Here is a 22231-nt window from a genome sequence, read left to right as displayed (position 1 = left end):
GAAAGCCCAGCATGAGCTGGCTGTACTCTCTTGACACCTGGCTTTTAGGCACCTGTTCTCTCTGCTGGAAAATAATCTTTTCCCTTCCTCTTCTACTCATCCCTCAGGTCCCAGCATTGATGGCACTTCCTCTGCGAAGTCCTCCCCAACCACAACAGTTGGCATAGGTGCCTCCTTAGTGCTCAGCAGCTCCCTGTAACATGACATGATCCTTCTTGTATTTTGTGCGCCTGATTCTCCCCACTTGAGGTTCCTGACAGAAGGACTGTATCTATATCATTCTGTTATACTCTCAGCATCAGACACACAATAACAATTCATTGAATGAATAAATGGAGGTGTAATCAAAACAAAAAGCCCCAGGCAGTTACATGCAGGAATCATTCTAACCACTAGATGGCGTGCCACCATGACCTCCCAATTGGGAAGGGTTGGTGATGAGGGGGCGGGGAGAGGTAAGACTGAAGGAAGGATGAACTGATGGAGTGAGGCAAGACTTCCCAGCATCTCCAGACTAACAGACCGAGACCTTTGCAAGCCCAAAACTTGTACGCACAGAAATCACTGCTCAGGTAACTGACTGACTCCCCATTTCCTTCAAGGGTTGCATCTGCTACACATCAAATGCTTTTTCAACTTCTCTAAAGTTTCCTCTCTTGCTCACCAAAGAGGTGTTTTCTGTTGTTGGTATTGCTGCTGTTGATTGCTCCAAATGGTTCTATAGATTGCTTTTTCAAAATTACCATTTAGAGAAGGTGAATTTCTCCGTTTTTAAAACTGAGCACCCACTGGGTCCAATCTTTCATTCTGTAGTTCATTCAGAATTTTTTATTTTCTGGTTTGAGGACCAAATTGAACTTACATGTCTCTTGCTCTTCTCTTCCATCACCAAAGGCTCATTTTTCAAAGAACCGTATTTAATAGGAAGTAAAAAATATATATACGTATTTTTGCATTAACCTCCTGAGAGTTCCAGAGTATCTAACACGTGACAACAGCAAAGTGCTGTTGAAATGTAGCCACTGGGCAGCAGGCTGGTCTTATACACAGGCTGTGAATATTTCCAGTTCACCAGTCTCCCAGTGCCATCATTTAAATTTGGACCTAGCAAAATGGCACATCCATACATGCCACACGTATTCTGGCTCACTCACAAAGAATTAAAAGCAAAAAATTAAACTGAATGATGTCAAGAATCCATTGTGCCAAGCTGATGGCTAACTAGTCTGCCTAGCAGTTCCACACTGTTGTTATAACGGTGGCATCAGGTGGAGAAATTTTTTCTCTGGAAGGTAAAACCTCAGTTTGACAGGAATTCAGTAACTAGAAATCTTTAAGAAGTCAGGAATTAGGTATTGGCCTCCTGAGGTTAATTCTTGACTACCCTGTTATTGTTCTCCTGACTGTGTTAACCTCTCTGTGTCTTTGCTTCCTTATCTCTCCCGTGGAGGCAGCAAGACGCCCACGCACAGTCTGTGAGGTGGCGTTCAAACCTCTTTCTTGTACATATATTTGACTTGAGCTGGTTCCAGACCTATAGCTGCAGTGAGCAGTTACAAAGCCCTGTGGCAATCTTGCTCGGCCCAGCCCCCCAGCTGATGCCAGTCTCTGCCCATTACAATCTTCGTATCGGAACAGTTTGGGAATTATTTAGAAATGGCCTTATTTGTACCTCCTATAATCCAGCCAGAACTATGGCCATAAAGATTGCTTTGTGGTTCCTTGGGCTATTGACTGAAAGGTGTGGGAAACAAAAGCTGAGTTAATCAAGGGCTTTGCCCCAAGGTTGCCCAAAGTGGCACATTGGTAGTGGGAGCCAGCCCAGATACTGCCTTCCCCCTCCCCTGGCTAATTCCAAGTGGCGTGTGTGTGTGTGTGTGTGTGTGTGTGTGTGTGTGTGTGTGTGTGTTTGGAGGGGGGAGATATGAATCATTCAGTCACAGTACTCTCTCAGCAAGGATTTTGTGGGCTGCCACAAAAATGGGTTCAGTGCCGAGTTCACTGTTAATGGCCAGTAGGAAGGACATGGAACAGGAGAAATGAGACCTAGTCCTTAGCCTCAGAAAGCCTATAGTCTAGTCAGGAATGCAGGTTATTAATAAACAAAAGAGATATTATATAATATAAAGCAAGGCTCTTTGTAACCAGTGTTAGCTGAGGTCATATGTCCTTTGAGATTAAATAAAAGTAGCTGGAGCCCTGTTCCCACTCTGTGGGAAGCCTGATGCCCTCCCAAGGTTTCTGCCAGCTCCCAAGGGCCTCCATCTGCCTTATGTCCCCAGGCCCTGGGTTCCTGTTCTCCCTGTGGCTGTTTTGATTCCAGGGTAACTGAGGTTACCTTTCCTTGTTTGCCCCCCAAACCTCCCTCCAGGGATCTGGGTGAAGCTGACTTACCGATGGCTAGATGTGGTCAGTAAGGCCAGCAAGGGTAACTTGGATTGCAGCCAGCCCTGAGCTTGCTGGCCCTTAGTCCACCCAGCCCTGAGACCTTCTCGCTGCCCTCCCTGTCAAGGGCCCTAGACCTTCATTTGAGTGCTTGGCCACTCTGCCTTAGAGTCCACTTTTCCCCCCCTGGGGACTGCTCCAGGGCTGCGGTTTTCCCTCACTGCATTATTCAAAGCAATGGATTCCCCACTCCCACTTACGCCTATCTCCTTGCACATTCAAAGATTCACTAATGTGGTGTGCTAAGGGAATTCTGCTTTGGGTTTTACACCATGTGCAACTCTTATTTATTCTCCCAAAACAGGTCATTTTCTGAAAGAGGCCTTCTTCTTAGGATTCCACATTTACTGCAAAGAAACACCAAAAAAGACTGTAATTTCAGCCTGTTGTCTCTCTTCACCCACCAGTCTCTCTAAGAAATAAACCGTTTAGAGATTTATTTTTCCACTGGTAGGAATTACGCCTTCTCCCTTAGGAAGCAGGCATCATTGCAGTGAGTGTGAGTTTTAGATGACATTGCTTCCTCACTCTGTTCCACCTAAAATATGTCCCATTCACTCTCACAGATGCCCTAGGGATGATGGAAGGAATTCAGTCTGGGGTAGAGTGATCAGCAGTGGCTTCAGGGAGGAGGTGGAATTGACCTGAAACTTCAAGGCTGGGAGAGAGAGAACTTAGTTAGGTCAAGACAAAAGGCAGGACAGGTAGAAAGTGGGAGTGGAGATTGATAGGTACAGGAAATTAATAACTCTCCATTCAGTCACCCAATATTTCTGTGGCTTCACACAGTTCTGCCCTGTGTCAGGCACTGTGCTAGACATGCAAACAGACACTGGCAGTTGCAAGTGTGAGAAATGGGAGAAACATAGGGTCACCAAGGGTGGAGAGTGAGGGCTGCTTCAAGGGGGACCAGGGGAGGCTGCCAGGAGAGAGTGACATTTCAGCTGGGGCAGGAGTGATGTGTGGGTGATGGCACAGTGCTTCAAGCAGAAGAACGTGGTTTATAAAATGCCCAAGTCAAGGGGGAGCCTGGTAAGGAAATGAAGTCTGACATGGTGAGATCCCAACGCTGGGGCTGAGCACTGGTAAGGAATGGGGCAAGGAGATACACACATGGGCCAGGGCCCTCAGAGACCCTGGCAGGAGGCAGGGTGGGATCCTGAGGGTGATGGGAGGCACCAAGGCATTTTCAGCAGCGAAGCAGTGTGATGGGATCTGGGCTTTAGAGAGCACCTGGGCAGGGCATGGAGGGTCACTTGGGGGAGAGACGGGAAGCAGAGGGAGAGTTCAGGCATTTGTGGCAACACAGTAGCTCTGATGCTGCCTGGTTAAGGCAGGGTGTGGGTTAGAGGACCACCTTGTGCTAGGATGTGCGTGAGCAGGGCTGGGGCCTGGGACCTCGCGGTGGGGGGGGGAGTGGCGAGAGGCAGAGACAGAGGACTTGCAAAGGATGGCCTCTCAGACAGGTGAGGGTGGCTTGGGGGAGTGGGGTGCACTTGGGGGAACCAACGTGAGAGTTGCCAAGGGTGAATCCTCTCCTCTGCAAGGTGGGGTGCTGCACTACAGGCTCTCCCAAGAGCAAGATAAGGCTACCGGGGTGGTGTCCCAAAGGGGCATGGCATAGCGCTCACATAGCGAGCAAGTTCATCCATTTCTCCATTCTCCTCCAGTCCTGGCTTATGAGTCAGCCTGTCGTTAAGACCTCTGACACGTGCTACCCTCCCTTTTTCACAAAGGAGATCAAGTAAAACAGGCTCAGAGTTTTCAGGAGGTAGCAGTGTCTAGCTGGGACTTGATAACATTTTCTTGCATTTCTTTTTATGGCTGCCTTCCATTTATGGTAAGTGAAACCAGACTTCCAATTAGAGCAGTGGTATCAAGTTTCATTTTTAAACAAAAGCACTTAAGCTACGGGGGAAAAAATAGGCTGCCTTTAAAAATATATTAATAATAGTACAGGTGTACAGGAATATGGTAAAAGTCAGAGGGAGGCCTTGAATGATAGAAGATTGGGAGACACTGTGATGGCAAACAGAGCACGAAGCTGTGTGGAAGTAGGGCTCTGCTTCTGAAAGCGGGGGGCGGGGGGCAGGAAACTCCGTCTTCCTCTTCCTGGGGGTTGCGAGGCCCGGTTGACATCGTGGACAGGAAAGGGACCCCAGGACACTGATATGCAGCCCAGTGAGGCGCGGCTCTCAGGCGCACGGCAGGAGGCAGTGTCGGCCCTGATCCTCCCGCTGGGCCTCAGTTGGGAAGGTGGGAATTAGAGGTGCAGCGTGATTGGTGTCCCTTTATTCCGGGGAGCTTTTGGGCTCCTCAAAGAAATTAAGCTGCACGAACAAATCTCCCCCATGATACAATATTGAAGGTAAGTTGCCCAGACCCTCCAGGGAGACCTTGCGCTCCCAAAGGGATCCCTAAAAAGCAAGCCCCAGGGAGGCTGTGAGGGTAGAGCTGCGGGGTGCACCACCTGCGCGCCCTGGCTCGAGAGGCTTCCTCGTCCACACCTTCAGTCTTGCCGACTCCCCAAGCCCCGGGGCCAGGGCCCTGACCGGATACTGGCACTGCCAGCCCGAAAAGTAGGGTGCTCCCTTCAGAGCCCTTAGACAGTCACCAGGCTTTAACCCCTGTCTGCGGCTACGGTTCTCGCCAGTCTTCCCCCGCTAGAAGGGGAGCCGTGTGAGGACAAGGCCTTGAGGGCGCCCGAGTTCCCAACGCCGGTTCCCAGCGCCGCCCACGGGCTCGAGTCCCGTAGGCAGTGCTAAAGGAGCAAGTGAATGCGAAGGGTCAGAGTGTGATTTGATTTTTCTGCTTTCTCCCAAGTTTCTAGACGTACTAGTTCGAGCCTGACTGAGAAATAGAGTTGGCAGGGAATTAGACATTGGCTTTTTCTTGCCCTTGTGACTTCATGATCTATAAAAGGAATTAAAGAAAGAATCCTTTTAAAATGAAAGTTTAAAGAGTTTAAAACTGCTCTGAGTTCAAGACCTAAAGCAGTATTTCAGGAGCATCGGTTTTCTCTATCAGCTGCCTGCGCTGCGAGTGCCCCCTTGGGGGCAGGCCTGGGAAGAAGGGGGCCCCACCTGGTTCCATGGGGCGATGAGGCTGCAGGAGGGGGTTAGCCCAGTTCCCTTTAAGATGGTAACTTGACTAACTGAGGGGCACTGACTGGAACCTACTTTTTGTACCGAATCACCCACTACTTTGCTTTCAGCCTGGCTTCAAATCCTTGTTGAGCCCCTTGGTAACCATGGGACTTTAGTTAAGTCACTTGGCTTCCTTGAACCTTAGTTTTCTCATCCGTAAAATGTGAGTAATAATAGTCCATCTGTTGTGGGGCTGTTATAAGGATTGAATGAATGAAGATATGTAAAAATCATAGAACACTGGCTACCATAGAATAGATTCTCAGTAAACATCAGCTTTAATAACCATTTCCCCCAATTTCTCTTTCTGTGACATAGTGAGCACGATTCTAGAATCCAAGAGCATTATAAATTATTCTGAGGGGAAAAAAATGTGAGGTACAGTCACTAGCAAATAAAATGTACCCTTACAGTAAGTTCCAAGAGACAAGTGTTGCCATCAGGGAGATGGGGTGTTTCCTCCCACACAGTCTCAGCAACTTTCTTAAAGATGCATGGTCTCTCTTGATCCCACACCATGAAAGGTTACTGAAGTCAAGTGTGGGTGACTTCTGCTTCTCCCCAACAGGCAAGCTGAAGAGATTCCTGAAAATTTAACAGCTATAGTGCCATTTCTTTTTTTAGATTCAATAAATTAGAAGTAAACGACAGATTTATAATTACTGCTTGAGAATAAGGATTGTACTTGGAAATGTAATATACTTATTGTGATAATTTGCAGTGAAAATCAAATTATACATAATAAATTTTTATGTCCCAAAATTAATAAAATGATTTTTGACCTAAAAAGGGATTGCACATATTTTAATTTTTTCTTACATTTTCATCCACCCCACCCTATCTCTTCCAACTGCTGCAGAATCCTTTCCCTGGGGTGTCAATATTATAGAAAATTTTAATTTTTACTCCAGAACCTTTCCCATTTACTCTGGAACTTACTTCCCACAACTACATGTGCACAGGCCTGTCTCTCTAAAATTCAGCTTCCAGCTGAGGAAACCAGGAGAAGCTAAAGTCCCAGGGATGTGAGGACACTGAGGATCTGGTCTGGGGATCTTCCAGGAATGAGTTACAACCATCTCCCCATTAGAGGCACTTCCCAATTATTCCCCTGGAACTGAAAGTCAGCCTCTTCTCTAGGAGGGGGAAAAGGGCTTGATACTCAGTTCCTTCCTCCTGTTAAAAAGATTAAGCCCTGCTGTAGAGCTGAATCCTATGAGTTGAATGCTCCTGTCTATCTCCTACAGCATGAATCCCCATTTTACAGAAAGAAAAGGGTAAGTGGTGTGGAAGATTACCTCATATAGGTCATTCCTTCAAAAGGATTTTGTTTTGTTTTGAGCACCTACTCTGCCAGGCACTGTGTGGGTGCTAAGAACACAGTGACAAGCAGGACCCATCTGTGATTTTCTGGAGCATGAGTACCTTTATCTGCATACTGGAAATAATAATCATGTAATAATGACTTGGCCTTCATAAGGGGCTTATGTGGGGGTTAGATGAGCTAATGGATGCAGAAGTGCTTTATAAAATATTAAAGCACTCTATACATATGAAGAATGATCAGGTACAGCATGAAAGAAGATATTAAAAAAGAAGTCTTGGGTTTCTGCACCATTTATTTAAAGATAACAAAACAACAATAACCATTTATGAAACACCTTCTGTGGCCACCCATCTTACGTGCACTCTCTCTGGTCCTCAGCGAAAAAGAGGTTAACAGTCTTTTGCAGAGAGCAGGGCGTCTGCTCGGGGTCACAGGGCCAGTATGTGGTGGAGCCAGGATTGGAGCCAGCTTGACCAGATGGTTTTCCTTTTGCCAGACTCTTATTTGGGCTGAGAGGCAGGGCCTGGGTATCCTGGAGAGACAGGTTGGGGAAAGGCCAAAGGCAGAATCGAGGAGGAAGAAGGGGTAGCTGCATTTCCCTCTGGGTCACAGAGGCAGAGTTGAGGCTCAGGGGCTCCAGGGAACTTCTCAGAAAAGAGACAGAAACTACCAGCCAGGGACAGTGACTTAAGGATTTTGTAAGTTTCTAAACCCCAATAACTTCCTCTTATTAGTTCTTCCATTATTCAGCCTTTTTGCCTATAGGAAGAACAAGAAGAGCAGTGAAATCTATCTTTCAGTCTGCTCGTGTTTATTTTGCATCCACTCTGGTGTCAGGCTGGCCCAAGGAGATGGGCCTGGGATGTCTATCTCTTCAGTGCTGGAGGAAGGCGTCTGTTGAGGAATCCTGTGGCACACCCACTGTGGGTGAGCGTGGGGACCCCAGAGGACCTCTGCTTTTCAGGGGAAGGCTAGGAAGAAGGACAGAAAGCGTTGGGTCTCTAGGGACTTCAGGGAAGAAGAAAAAGGGAATGCAGGGACATGAGTCCAACCTGGTCCTGAGCTGGGGCAGGCCAAGCAGGGGCGGCCCTGAGCCTGTAGGAGTCTGTCACAGGGCTGAGTGGACAGCTTTGGCGCTGTGTCCTCCCTGGCCTCCAGGGCCCGAGGTCTCTCTTCTTCCTCCCGCCTCCCTCCCTCTGCTCTGTAGGGGCCCACTCGCATTCTCAGGAAATCAGAAGCTAAAAATAAGCAGTTGCCACCAGACTCTAGGCCTAGGGGAATCGGTTGAACAGGAGTCCTGTGGACAGTGGGTTTGGACTAGGCCAGAGATGAAGGGAATGAGAGCTAGAGGTACTGAGACCCTCCAACTGGTGATGCAAATAAACCTTCCTACCCGCAGCCTGACTTCTAGCCTTTGCTCCATGACCTTCTGTGGCTGGGGCTATTTGATCCTAAGCAATGTTGCTGTGCCTGCCAGAGATAGAGCATGTGGCAAAAAATAGCTTCACCCCCATGCAATATTCCTACCCATAACTGGACACAGCAAGTCTTTATCAGTCCAAAGGCCTACTCCCACTGAAGCAAAGGTACTTTTCTGGGAAGGCAGACCCCGTGACTCCTCAGCCAGAGAGGACTTTGTGGGGCTCTTGTTACTGACAGTATCACTGGAATCCTTTGGACAGGAGTCCAGCTTCAGGGCAGGAGGTGGGGTAGGGAGTGGGCTGATGTCAACTGGCAGCACTGATCTGTCATCTAAGGAAACTTCTTGGGTCTTAGCTGTCCTCTGCTCCCTGGCCTGTGTCACTGACAAATGCAAGTCCACTCCTGAAACACACTTGACAGATTCAAGGAATGTCATTCCAATGGAGTCATTGCCTGGACTTTTGTCTACAGGAATCCAGAGGCTGGAAGACCCTCCCTGGCTCTGTGTTAACTCCATATTTGACTAGATAGAGGCTGCACCTCCAAGGTCAGGCATGGTGTCTCTAACATTATCAACACCACCACTAGCCACCATGACCTGAGCGCTGCTGGAGTACCGAGCATCGTGATCTTGGTATGTGACTTCATATGGATTATCTCATTAAATCCTCACATGTTATAGCTTCATACCCATTTTACAGGTGGGAAAATGAGGCATGGAGAGATTAAGCTGTTGCACATTTGCACACACATAGCGAATGATGGGGCACAGGTCTGATGGGTTTACCTCAGCATGACTCCAGACCCCATACCCTGAGCTCTACAGGGAACGTTGTGTTTCAAGTACAGGGCTCTGAGGGAGAAGGGAAGGGAGGCCACAAAACCAATGACAAAAGTCCCCAAAACATTTGCCTGGAGAGCTATCACTGTGCCCTGTCCACTACTGTGACCCCAGCACCTGCCAGTCCCCATGATACACATGAGCCACCCACCGTGACCTCTTGTGTCTTTGCAGATGTGCATCTCTCTGCCTCAAATGCCCTTCCCTCTGCTCTGAAGCTGGACAACTCCTGCTCATCCTGCAGTGCATGGCTTAACTGCCCTTTCCTCAGGGAAGCCTGGCCTGACCAGGTTTGTTCTCACCAGCCCATGCGCTCCCATATTCTAGGCTTTAGCACTGTTGTTACTGAAACAGGTGTTAGAATCCTTCTGTGGTTAGTCGCTGTCTCTCTGACTAGAGTGGGAGCTCTGGGAGGGCAGGAACTGTGTGCATCTTGCGCACCAAGGTATTTCTATGGCTTAGCACAGTGTCTGGCACAAATTAGGTGCTCAATAAGTGATTTTGAAAGAATGAACAACAGGTGAATGAATGACTTGTTGGATGTTGACTGAATGATCCAAGCAGCGATTGCAAACGGAGCTGGCTGAGTGGGAAGTGGCAGCCAGGCACGGAGTGGGAGGTCAGGGCATGGGGAAGAGACTGCCATGAGATACAGAGTCTTGTTGGGGGTGGGGGAGGGGCAGAGAGGGGCAGGAAGGGACTGGATGACCTTTAAGGAACTAGATCACCTTAAGACTCTCTCCAACTGTGAAATGCTTCCACTTGATGAGAGGATAGGCTAGCATCCCGGATGTTAATCTTTCAAGATCTTTCTCCCCAGGGCCCTCCATGTTTCCCTGAACAATCAGAGTGAATCCCACCATATGACATTCTGAACCTTGTGAGGAAACAACTGTATAAAATTGCTTTGAAATGGTTTGGGTGGAAGCTCCTCCCAGCAGTTAATTGTGGAGGGTGGGATTCCTGAGGGCTTTGCTTTTCTATGTTACACGTTTCTACAATGATTGAATCTTCCTCCTCCCTCTCTCCCTCTCTCCCTCCTTCTCTTCCCTTCCTGTCTTTCCAACAAAAATATCTTCCCTTTGTATGCAGAGAAACAAAACTCGGTTATTAATGATGTCTTCAAATATTTAGGTGGGTGGAAGTGTCCCCCTTTTAAGAAGTTTCTGGTCATAGAAAATGAGGACAAAAGAGGAAGGAGGGACTAGAAGTGCGTGGCTGAGTTAGAATGTCAGTATCATGGATCACTTTTTATTTTTCCTATTTTTAAAATTAATGTGCAGTAAAATGGACTTTTTCGTGTACATTCCTATGAATTTTAACATGTGTAGATTCGTGTACTCCCACCACAATCAGGATACCTATCACTTCCACCAGTCCCAAAACCAGCTGGAGTTGTCCCTCTGAATCATACCCTTCCCCCAAACCTAGTGTGTAACCCTTTGAGATTGGCTTCTTTCTCCTTCATTCAGTTGTTGTGTGCTGCACGTATCAGTAATTATTACCTTTTTTTTTTTTTCTGTGTGGCTTTCTAGTAGTATGGACTTATTATTGTTTGTTTATCTGTTCTCCCCTTGGAGGACATTTGGGTTGCTTCTAGTTTTTTTGTGATTATGAAAAGAGCTGCTATTTAGACTCACAGACACTGAGAAGTAACTAGTGGTTACCACGGGGGAGGCAGAGGGGTTGAACCACTGTGATGTGCATTTGATTAAAAAAAAAAGAGCTTCTATAAATATTTGTGTACAGGTTTTTGTGTGAACATGTTTTCATTTCTCTACAGTAATCACCTAGGAATGGGACTGCTGAGTCATATGTTAAGTGTAGGCTTAACTTCATAAGAAACTGCCCGACTGTTTTCCAGAGCACTGTACCACTTTGTGCTCTCAGCAGCAGAGCATGAAGATTGCAGTTTCTCTGTATCTTGTCAGCACTTGATAGTGTCAGTTTTTTTAAGCCATTCTAATAGGTGGGTAGTGGTATCTCACTGTGATTTTATTTTGCATTTCCCTAATGGCTGATGTTGTTGAATATCTTTCCATGTGCTTTTGACCATCATGTATCCTCTGGTGAAGTATCTGGTCAAGTCTGTGGCCCATTTCTTAATTGGATTGCTTGTTTTCTTACTGTTGAGTTTTGAGAGTTCTTTTTATATTCTGGATAAAAGCCTTTTGTCAGATATGTGATTTGCAAATATTTTCCCCCAGATTGTAATGTGCTGGCTCATCCTCTTAACAGTGTCTTTCAAAGAGCAAAAGTTTCTGATTTTGGTGGAAATATTGTTTTTTTTCTTTTATAGGTCATACTTTTGACTTTTTATCTAAGGACAAAAAGTTTATCTTGGCCTCACATTATGATTTATTTTAACATTATCATTTGGTGATCACTTTCTTTGTGCCAGCTTGGTAAGGCCACATTGCTTAATCCACTTAATCTTTACTGTGATCCTATGAGGTTGATACTATTTTTATATAACCTCAAGTTACAGATGAGGAAACTGAGGCACAGAGAGCTTAAATAATTTGCCCAAGGCTCACCCAGATTTCAGTGGCTAAGCTGGGATTCAAATGCACACTTACAGGACTTCAGAGCCCAACCTCTTCACTACTAAGACCAGGTTGAAATTCTGCCTAAGGGATCTCTCCCTGAAAAGTCATCAAAGCGGGAAACCAATAACATTTGCTCCTTCTTGTCATTCAGTTCTCAGCTTAAATGTTATCTCCTGAGGGAGACCTTCCCTGGCCACTCCATCTAAAATAGGCCTTCTCTTCATCTCCCCTCTCCTTTCCATCTCTCCCTCTTACCCACTCTCTTAACTGAGAATGAGTATCTCTAAGGCAACTTATATCATTTGGAATTTGTTAGTTTTCTTTTGTTATCTGTTTTCTCCTACATAATTTGTTTCTTCCCCACTAGAAGGTCAAGTGGGTAGGCAAAGGACCTTATCATTTCTTCGCTTTATCTCCAGCCTCTAGCTAGTGCCTGGCACAGAGTGAGGGCTTACCAATACTTGTTAGTGAATGGTAGTGGACAGATGGATGGATAGGCAGATGGACTGATGAATAGATGAATGAATGGATGAACTGCTTCTGGTGAGGAATTTCAGCTTCTCAAGCAAGAGAGAACTGCAACCTTGGAACTAATCAGGTTCTGGCTAAAAGAAATCAAAACATATTTGTGTGTGTGTGATGTACAGCATTTGTGTTTAAAAATAGTAGAATATATACAAGTCAATTCTAATATATGCTTAGAATATCTCTGAAAGGATATGCAAGAAACTGGTGTAGAACTGGATGGCTAGGATATTAGGGAGAGAAGGACTGCACTATTCAGCATATACTTTTCATTCATTTGACTTTCTACCATGTACATATATTTTGAATTCAGAACATGTATTTCTTTTTAGAATAATAATGATATCAGGTTTCTTTCCCCTGGAAGGCTGGATAGCAGAGCAAGCCAAGAGATTAAGTAGAGGAAGTTGTTTAGAAGACAATTAACACCTTCTCTCCAACCAACAGCTTATTTGTAGGAACTAAAGTAAAGTAAGTGTTAAAGCAGAAAAGGTTTTATAAAAGTAGACAGGCAGGCAATGTTTATTCAGTCATTATTAATGAGCAGAGATTATTAGTTAATTTTTAAATAAGATACATGCTCATTGCAACCATTCAACTTAAAGATGTATCTGAAGCAAAACTAACCCTTGGGTCTAACCCCTTTGACACACTTTAATTAGAAATTTGATTTTTCTATATTTTTCTTTGCTTCAGCAAGTGTTCAGGGTGCCTTGGATATGTTTATTTTGTTTTCTATGAAAATGCATTCAAGCAATAGACATTATTCTTTAACACTTTTTTTTACTCTACACATTTTACAGATCTTTTGAAGTTGGTGTGAATGGACCTACCTCAGTGATTTTAATAGCCACTGATTATGTGACTGTGATGATGCAATCAGGACATTTCTAGGTTCTTATTATTACAAAAATGTTTCTATGACTAGTCTTGTGTTTTTCTGTCTGCCTATATCTATCTATATCTATCTATCTGTCTATCTATCTATCTATCTATCTATCTATCTATCTATCTATCTATCTATCTCACTATGTATTATTGCTTTCATTTCTGAAAGTTATCACACATTTTTGGTTATAATATTTTGGAAAATTTTTCCTAAAAGGCTGTAATTTCTTTACAGACTAATAATAGGTATGATAGTGTTGGTTTTCTCATGCCTTCATCAACCATGAATGTTACCAATATTTTTCATTTTTTGCCAATTTAGGAGCTATGTGGGAGCTCATTACTTAATTTTCATTTTCCTACTTATACACATGTTTCTTGATCATTTTCATTTCCTTTTCTGTACACTGTTCACATCCTCTGCCCATTTTTCCATTGGGTTGTTGGTATCTTTCCAGTTTATTTGCAGGAATATGTCCAAACCGGGGACAGTAAGCCTTTGTTATATGAAGTTTAAATATTTTCTCCCACACTCTAATTTATCTTTTGACCTAGTTTGTGCTGTCTTTTGTTATATAGAAGCTTAAAATTTTTCTGTAATCAGATCTTTCTATTTTTTCCTTCATGGCTATTAATAACCACAAATGTTTGTGTAACCTGTTGGTTTTCATACTGTACTCTTAACCTTCAGTTTCATGGGGATGGACATCAAGGGGTGGGGGTGAGCAGGGCTGTAGGCAGTTAGGAGCTTGTCACTGCCCCTTCCTCTGTTTTTACTTATCTTCCACATGCCACCACCAATAGTATTGTGGAGGAGTGTCTAGTATCTGAAGCCAGAATTACTGGGCAAAATATTTAACCTCCCTGGGCCTTAGTGTCTTGAATTCTTAATCTATGAGATAGGGATTTAAAGCAGTGCCTGCCCCTGGGATTGTGGTGAAGCTTCAATGTATTGTACATGGGAAGCCACTGCTAATTAGCACTTGCCATGTGCCCAACATGGTGCTAGGCAATGTACATACGTATGTTCTCATGCCTTCCTGACAACCTGTCTGAAAGGCAGCTGGATTAGCCCTGTCTTACAGAGGAGGAAAATGAGGCCCAGAGAACCTAGGTAACTTGCCTGAAGACACAAGAGTAACAAGTAACACAGCCAAGATTTGAGCCCTGGTCCCTGTGCAGCTTCAGACCTCAGGTCTTCCCTTACATGCTCTTATACCACAGTGACATTTAGTGAGCACCTGCTATGTTCCTGAATCCCAGTCTCTTGCTGTTCACAGTCTACTGGACGAGGCCGTCATCAGCCACAAGACAACTTCATATTGTAGGTAAGTGCAGTTGTGAGCTGGGCAATGAGATACAATAATGGTGAGGGCTCTTATGGATTGGGGTCAGGAGAGGCCGTTCTGGAACATACCATTTGGCCTGTTACGTAAAGAATGAGTAATTGCTGCCTACCTGGAAACTGCAGCGTATCAAGTGGGTAGGTTTCCTTGGCAGGCTCCAAAAATGGAATAAAAGGTCAGTGTGGCAGGAAAACAGTCTGCACATGGTTTGATGTGAGGAGCTCAGGGGATGCCAGAGCATGCAAGGCCTCTGTGAGCTTAGGTGGAAAGTTTGGACTTTATTCTAGAGGCAATGGGAAGCCATGGAGTTTTTAAGCAAGGGAATACTGCAATCTGATTATGCTTTAAAAATATCACTCTGGACATTTGCATAACCTATGCAACTTTACTCCTAGGTAGGACTCAACAGACATGCACACTTAAGTGCACCAAGGACAAAAATGTTGACAACTGTACTCTTTAAAGCTCCAAATTCTAAACCACTCAAATGCTTCTCAGTACTTGACTAACAAATGATATAGTCAGGCAATGGAATACTATACAATTGTCAAAATGAACAGACTATAACGACACATAATGAAGTGGATGGCTCTCAATAACACAATGATGAATTAATTAAGGCAAATATAAAATAATACATAGTGTGTTAATCCATAATATCAAGTTAAAAAGCAGGCAAAACTAATCTATAGTGTTAGAAGTCAGGATAGTGGTTAACCCTGGGGGGGAGAGGAGGTGACTATGGTGGGCATACAGGGGCTTCTGGGATGCTGGTGATGTTTTGCTTCTTGAGCTGGGTTTTGGCTAAGTAGGGGTGTCCAGTTCAGGCAAACTCACTAAGCCTAATGCTTATGATTTGTGTGTGACTCTGCATGTGTTTTCCACGCTGGCCGCCATGTGACTGACCTGGAAAGGAGTCAGGCACAGTCTGAGGGAAACGAAGCGGGGCTACTTCAGAACCTAGGTGAGCGATGGTTGGCTGGAGGGCTGGTGGCGGTGGAGAGCTGAGAGAGGGTCGGAGACACATGCTCAAGAAAAGCCCGTGGGACTGGTTATGATGGTGGGGTCAGTGGCGGCCTGTGAGCATGTGTTTGGGGAGCAGGGGTATCAGGGCTGCCTCTCCAGCTCCTAGCAGGAGCACCTGGGTGGGAGGAAGTGTCAGAACTAAGATGGAGAAGGTGTGGGACAGGGGGAGGGTGGAGCAGATTTGAAAAGGTTGGCAGAATCCAAGGCCTTAGTTTTGAACTTGTTAAATTTGAGATTATTTCCAAAAGGCAACACCATGGGAGCAGACAGATACATGATGTACAGTAAGATTTTACTTGAAAAAAAGACTTCTGCTGCTTAAGAGAAAAAAATTTTGGAAGTGACCATTCTAGCACTTTTTCCTTTTATGAAAAGGAAACTTTCAGTTCCATTACCTCATTCCATTTAGTTTCATGACGAAGATGTTTCTTCGTATGGGAGGCAAGGCAGAAGTTGGACAGGGGTAATGTTTCTCTTGATGCAGAAAGTAGAGATATAGTCATGTGTACGCCATTACATGCACGTGCTGTATTTACCTATTAAAAGAGCAGGCTCTGGCCCAGAAGCCCGGGCTGACATGCGGAGGGCGTAGGCCATGATCAGCAAGCAGGCTGGTGGAGGCCCCGGATTTGGCTTCCACTGTAGGGGGCCTGAGCTAAGTGGTCTGAGATACAAGTGTAATGCAGAGAGCCTTGGGCCCCTGGGATGGGCCACAAGTGCCAGATACATGGGCCCTGGTACCTGTTGATTCGGTCTGCTCTGCCTCTCCCTGAAAAACATGGGTCACACCTTTCCAAGGGGCCCACTCCCAGGTCCCCATGTGCTCAGGAAAGAGATCTCAGCATGGACCACAGGCCTGGCCATGAGGAGGCCTTACCATCTCTGCAGCCTCATCATGCACTCTTTTTACTGGATTCTTCTTGTTCAAGCCAACAGGGCTTTCCTTCCATCTGGGATGCTGTACATTCTTTCCTATTGCCAGGCTTTTCCACCATCAATTCCCTCTCCCTGGATGCTTGTCTGCTCTTCTCTGGCCTCACCACCACGAGTCTCAGCCAAGCCCATTTCTTTCAGAAGCCTTTCCCACCATCTGAGCAGGAGGAGCCCCTGACTCGTTCACCCAAGGCGCCCAGCATGGCCAGGGGTGACCCTCACTCCTTTCTGCGGAGGGATCCACTCGGTGTCTGTCTTCAGCACCGGACTTTGAGCTCCAGGCTCATGGGTCTGTGTGTGCTGCATCTCCTGAAGGCCAGGACTGAGCACAGTGCTCAGCACAGGGACAGTTCACTCAGGTGTCTCATGACTTCCCAGAATGAGGACAATGTCCTGCTCCAAACCATCAGATGCCAGACATGTCCTCAAAGCCATGTTCTTCCCTTGCTTTCTGAGGAAAAGCCTAGGGACCCAGCCAATGACCTTGAGGCTGGGCATTCCTGCATTCACAGCTCCAGGCTCAGGGAGACCAGGAGTCCACTGTGCGCTCAGGGACTTGGCCTTGTGTCGACAGAATCTTCTGAAAATGCTCATGAGCAGGACTGCTCCCACACCTACTTTTTCAACAGAATACTGGACACAGTTTATGATCAGATTGGAGCCAAAGCCTGGAAATCCCCTCCCCCAAGGACCAGCAAGGGTCAGCCTCACTGAGGCCAATTCAGTTCCGAAGTGATGTAATTCCATGAAGGCATCCAGTGACAGTGCGGACAGTGGCCCTGCAAGAGGCAATAGTCACAGAGCACCAAGGCAGTCAAAAGCTTCAAACTACAAATACCTTTAGCTGTAGTAATTCCATCTCAAGGAATTTATCATAGTAATGCATGGGAGAAGGATGAATTTATGAGGATGTCTATACAGCATTGCACATAACAGTGAAAAAATGGAAATGAACTAGATATCCAACAACAGGAGATTGGTTAAAAGTAGAAGTCTGGATAATACCTCACCACCATTAAAAATGATATTGTTCATGTATATTACTGATATGTAATTATATCCAGGACACATTGTGCATATGTTAAGAGCTGTTTACTGGCAAGTGACAGAAATCCATCTCAAAATGGAAAAAGCAAAGGGAGGACTTGTGGGTCCATGGAATCCAAAGAAGAATTAATCCCATTTCTGTAAAAATGTGGAGTTGGGGTGGGAGGAGGGCAGCAATAGAAGAAAGAAGCCTGAAAATATATTTTAAAATGTTAAAAGTGATTTTCTTGCAGCTGTGCTGTGTTATCTACAGCGGACACCAACTTCATGAGATTAAAGAATTTTTTAAAATAATTTTTAAAATTAAGGTATTATTGATATATACACTCTTATGAAGGTTTCACATGAAAAACAATGTGGTCACTACATTCACCCATATTATCGTGTTCCCCCCCACCATATGCCATTGCAGTCACTGTCCATCAGTGTAGTAAGATGCCACAGAGTCACTACTTGTCTTCTTTGTGCTACACTGTCTTCCCCACGATCCCCCCACACCATGTGTACTCGATTTAATAATTTTTTTTTTAGATAATTACTTTTTATTGAAGGGTAGTTGACACACAGTATTACATTAGTTTCAGGTGTACAACACAGTGATTCAACATTTACATACATGATAATTCTAGGTACCAGCTATCACCATACCAAGTTGTTACAATATTTTGACTATATTCCTTATGCTATACATTACATCCTGGTTACTTATTTATTTTACGATTGGAAGTGTGTACTTTTTTTTTTTTTTGTGAGGGCATCTCTCCTATTTATTGATCAAATGGTTGTTAACAACAATAAAATTCTCTATAGGGGACTCAATGCTCAATGTATAATCATTAATCCACCCTAAGCCTAATTTTCGTCAGTCTCCAATCTTCTGAAGCATAACGAACAAGTTCTTACATGGAGAACAAATTCTTACATAGTGAATAAGTTACATGGTGAACAGTACATCACAGAAACTTTCGGTTTTGATCATGCATTATGAACTATAAACAGTCAGGTCAAATATGAATATTCGTTTGATTTTTATACTTGATTTATATGTGGATTCCACATTTCTCCCTTTATTATTATTATTATTTTTTTTATTTTTAATAAACTGCTGAAGTGGTAGGTAGATGCAAGATAAAGGTAGAAAACATAGTTTAGTGTTGTAAGAGAGCAATTGTAGATGATCAGGTGTGTGCCTGTAGACTATGTGCTAATCCGAGCTAGACAAGGGCAATAAAACATCCATGGATGCAGAAACTTTCTCTCAACACAGGGGGGGGGGTGAGGTTCTAAGCTTCACCACTGTTGTTCCCCGATTTCTCACCTGATGGCCCCCCTGCGACTGTGCCTGTCTTAGGTTGTTCCTCCCTTGAGGAATCTTACCCGTCTCTGGCTAACCAGTCATCTTCCGGGGCCATACAGAGAAATGTAAAGTTGGTAAGTGAGAGAGAAGCCATATTGTTTGAAAAGGTTAGCTTTTTACCTCTTTGCAGATTTATGCCCTGTGGTTTCTATGCCCAGCACTTGTCTTGAGGTATCTTTACCACTTGGAAGAATTGTGATACACGGTAAATTCGATATGAGGCATGACTTCTATTTAGGGGTTGTATTTAGGAAGGAACGATTTAATAATTTTTAAGAGAAAAAAGTGATACTGACTCCATGAATATTCAGAAGGTCAGTTCAAGACACCATCATTCATTTCTCTCTCCTTCAAGCAGCCCATGTTGGATATGAAACACACATGATTCTATGAACTGAAGACCTCATTCATGTCTCCAGTCATCTATCCATCCAATACATTGATATTTACAGGGGCCCAATAAGTGCCAAGCAGCAATATGTGCTGGAGACAGAGTGATCACGAAGGGCCAGAACCTACCAGGGATCACAGTCTGGCAGAAGAAACAGAAACAGAAGTACGCACACCACTTATATTATAAGAAGCTCAAAACAAATGTGAGAAAATGCTAAAAAAAAAATAGACCAAAGAACAACACATTCTGTTTAGGGGGATACTGAACGGTGGTCTTGATGTATGCAAAGGTACAGGGTTCACCAGCAGGATTGGGGTTTGGCAAGTGGTTGGGTGTAGCAGGAAGTCTGAGGGAGCAGGCAGTGAGTTCTGTTCACTAAGCATTTAGCGAGCATCTATTATGCCAAGCTTTTGGTTAAGAGCTTGATGAAGAGACAGGAAAAGCAGATGCAATTCCAAAAGAACTTGAATGCCATTCTATCTTTCCCAACAAAACAAAATTGAAATTAAAATGTGGGCTTATCACTTCTCCCCTAGGAGGGACAAAGTTCTGCCCCCTCCATGGGCCAGGGGCTTCTCAGTATCTTCAGCTCATATACCTCCACATTCAGAGAGGAACTAGGTGTTGGAGGGCATGGGGTCCCAATGCCCTGGTTCCTGGGTTTGCAATTCCACTAGAGTGCCAGGGATACTGGGGAGCAAACTACTTGGGCAATTGTCCCAGGAGCTGTTACAGAAGTTGAGCTGTGCTCAGAAGGTCCTAGATGGGCTTTGCAGTGGAGCCTGGAGCCACCCTCATGGCACTGCTTTTCCAGCTCTAGGTCTTTGGAGGGTCTCTGGTGACGGGGGGTCACTGTCTCTGAAGTGTCTTTCATGTACTAAGCTGAAGGACCTTGGCCTGAATCACTGAATGTTATGTAAGATTAGGTAGCCAATTGGTCAGAAATAACTCTCAAGCTGACTCCAGAGCACAGAACAGCATCCAAGCAGAGTGGGCACAGATGGTCCGGGGCTGGGCACACCAGGGAAATTCCCTTCCAGGTCCTCACCACTAGAAAACCATCTGAGAGCATTGGGTGGAACTTCAGAGCTGCTGACAAGCAGTGCCTCATACTTGTCTGTTTGGCAGCAAAAATGTGACTGTTTTGCTGAAGCACAGGAACCAGGGGGCCATAAAGACAGAAATCCAGTGGAAGCATTAGAGCAAAGACGGATAAGAGGCTGCAGTGGGCAGAGTGAGCGCTGGACTAGGAGTCCTCAGATCTGCTACTACCATGGGCACCCTAGAGCTGGGCACTTTTTCATTTATTTTTTCATATTTCATTTCAGTTTTTTCACTTATTAATTCAATGAATACTCACAGAGCAGGGACCTTGTGCCAGAGGCTGTGCTGCACTGGAGACAGAAGGCAATAACAGACTCCACTCCTGCTGTCCTGGAGTTTCAGCTTGTGGTGAACTGTTTTGTCCCCAGTCCTATGGGTAAGCATTTCTGAGATCTTCCCTGTGCCAGGTACTTTACAAGACATTGGTATTCACATGAATGAGGCAGGTGTAGTCCCTGGCTGATTGTAGTTCACAGTCTAGAACAAGAAACACAAATAACAGACAAAATAATAACCATGAACCCAAATTTGTCTTTATAATAAAAATTCCAATAAAGATTTGCTAAGAGCCCTTCCAGATCTAAGAGGAGGACCCCTCTGTTGAATGGGACTTTACTCTCTTCTTCGAGATTTCTTCCTAGTAAAGAAGCACATTAGGGGCTCTGTATTTTCCCTCTGGAAGTGACATTGGGGAAATGTAATTTGAACCCCGTATATGAGATACACAAACCTCTTCCACTGCTGTTCAGAATGAATGTTGGTCTATTTTTGAAGGGCAGTTTAGCAGCATTCATTAAAGCTTTAAAAGTATGCCTCCCCTTTGACCTGGTAAGTCCACTTCTGGGAATTTATCCAAAGGAAATAATTGGATAAGTGCACAAAGATGTACATTATAATGAAGCTCATCACATCCTTATTTGTGATCACTAAAAACTTGAAATAAACAAGATATCAATATTAAGGATTGTTGGAACAAACTGTAGTATATACATAAAATGTGGTGAAATGATTAGGTAACCCTCTACACCACAGACATGGAAAGATGGCCATATGTTAAGTTTTAAAAGTTGGTTTTAAAAGTTGTATGCAGAGAAATTATAACCTTTGTGTACTGTTGGTAAGAATGGAAAATGCTATAGACACTTGGAAAACAGTATGGCAGTTCTTTAAATAATTAAAAATAAAATTACCATATGATCCAGCAATCTCACTTCTAGGTATATACCCAAAAGAATTGAAAGAAAGGTCTTGAAGAGATATTGTCCAACCATATTCTAACAACATTATTTGTAATAGACAAAACATGGAAACAACCCAAGTGACCACTGATAAGAATGAATAAGCAAAATAAGGGATATACATACAATGGAATATTATCCAGACTTAAAAAGGAAGGAAATTTTGACATATGCGATGACATGAATGAACCTTGAGGACATTATACTAAATGAAATAAGCCAGTCACAAGGGGGAAAATATTGTAGATTCTACTTATATGAGTCACTCAGAGGGGCCAAAGTTGTAAAGACAGAAAATAGAATGGTGTTTGCCAGGAGCTGTGAGGAAGGGAGAATGAGGAGGCAGTGTTTAATGGGCACAGGGTTTCATCTCACAAGATGAAGAGCTCTTGAAATGGATGACCACGGTGACAGTAAAACATTATGAATGTATTTAAGCCAGTCAACCATACACTTAACATAGTTAAGGTGGTAAATTTTGTGTTACATTTATTTTACCATAATAAAACATTCGGGGGAAAATTGAGAGCAAAAGCACCAAAAATGAATAAAATACTTAGGATAAATTTAACTACAGAGATGTAAGACTTATATACTGCAACTACAAAACATTGCTAAAAGGAATTAAAGAAGACCTAAATAA

The 22231-nt window shown here is 44.3% G+C and overlaps 1 long non-coding RNA gene across 1 annotated transcript; it reads left to right on the top strand.

The window, feature by feature from the left end:
* Positions 1-8596: 8596 nt before the first annotated feature.
* LOC140847299 (uncharacterized) lies at positions 8597-14492 on the top strand. The gene is made up of 3 exons (XR_012127265.1): positions 8597-8974; positions 9356-9471; positions 14424-14492. It is a non-coding gene; the product is annotated as an uncharacterized lncRNA (long non-coding RNA).
* Positions 14493-22231: the final 7739 nt, after the last annotated feature.

This window comes from Manis javanica, chromosome 1 (genome assembly GCF_040802235.1).
Source record: "Manis javanica isolate MJ-LG chromosome 1, MJ_LKY, whole genome shotgun sequence".
Classification (NCBI taxonomy): domain Eukaryota; kingdom Metazoa; phylum Chordata; class Mammalia; order Pholidota; family Manidae; genus Manis; species Manis javanica.
The sequence above is the reverse complement of the archived record's forward strand: the minus strand, read 5'-3'. Positions and strand labels throughout refer to the sequence as shown.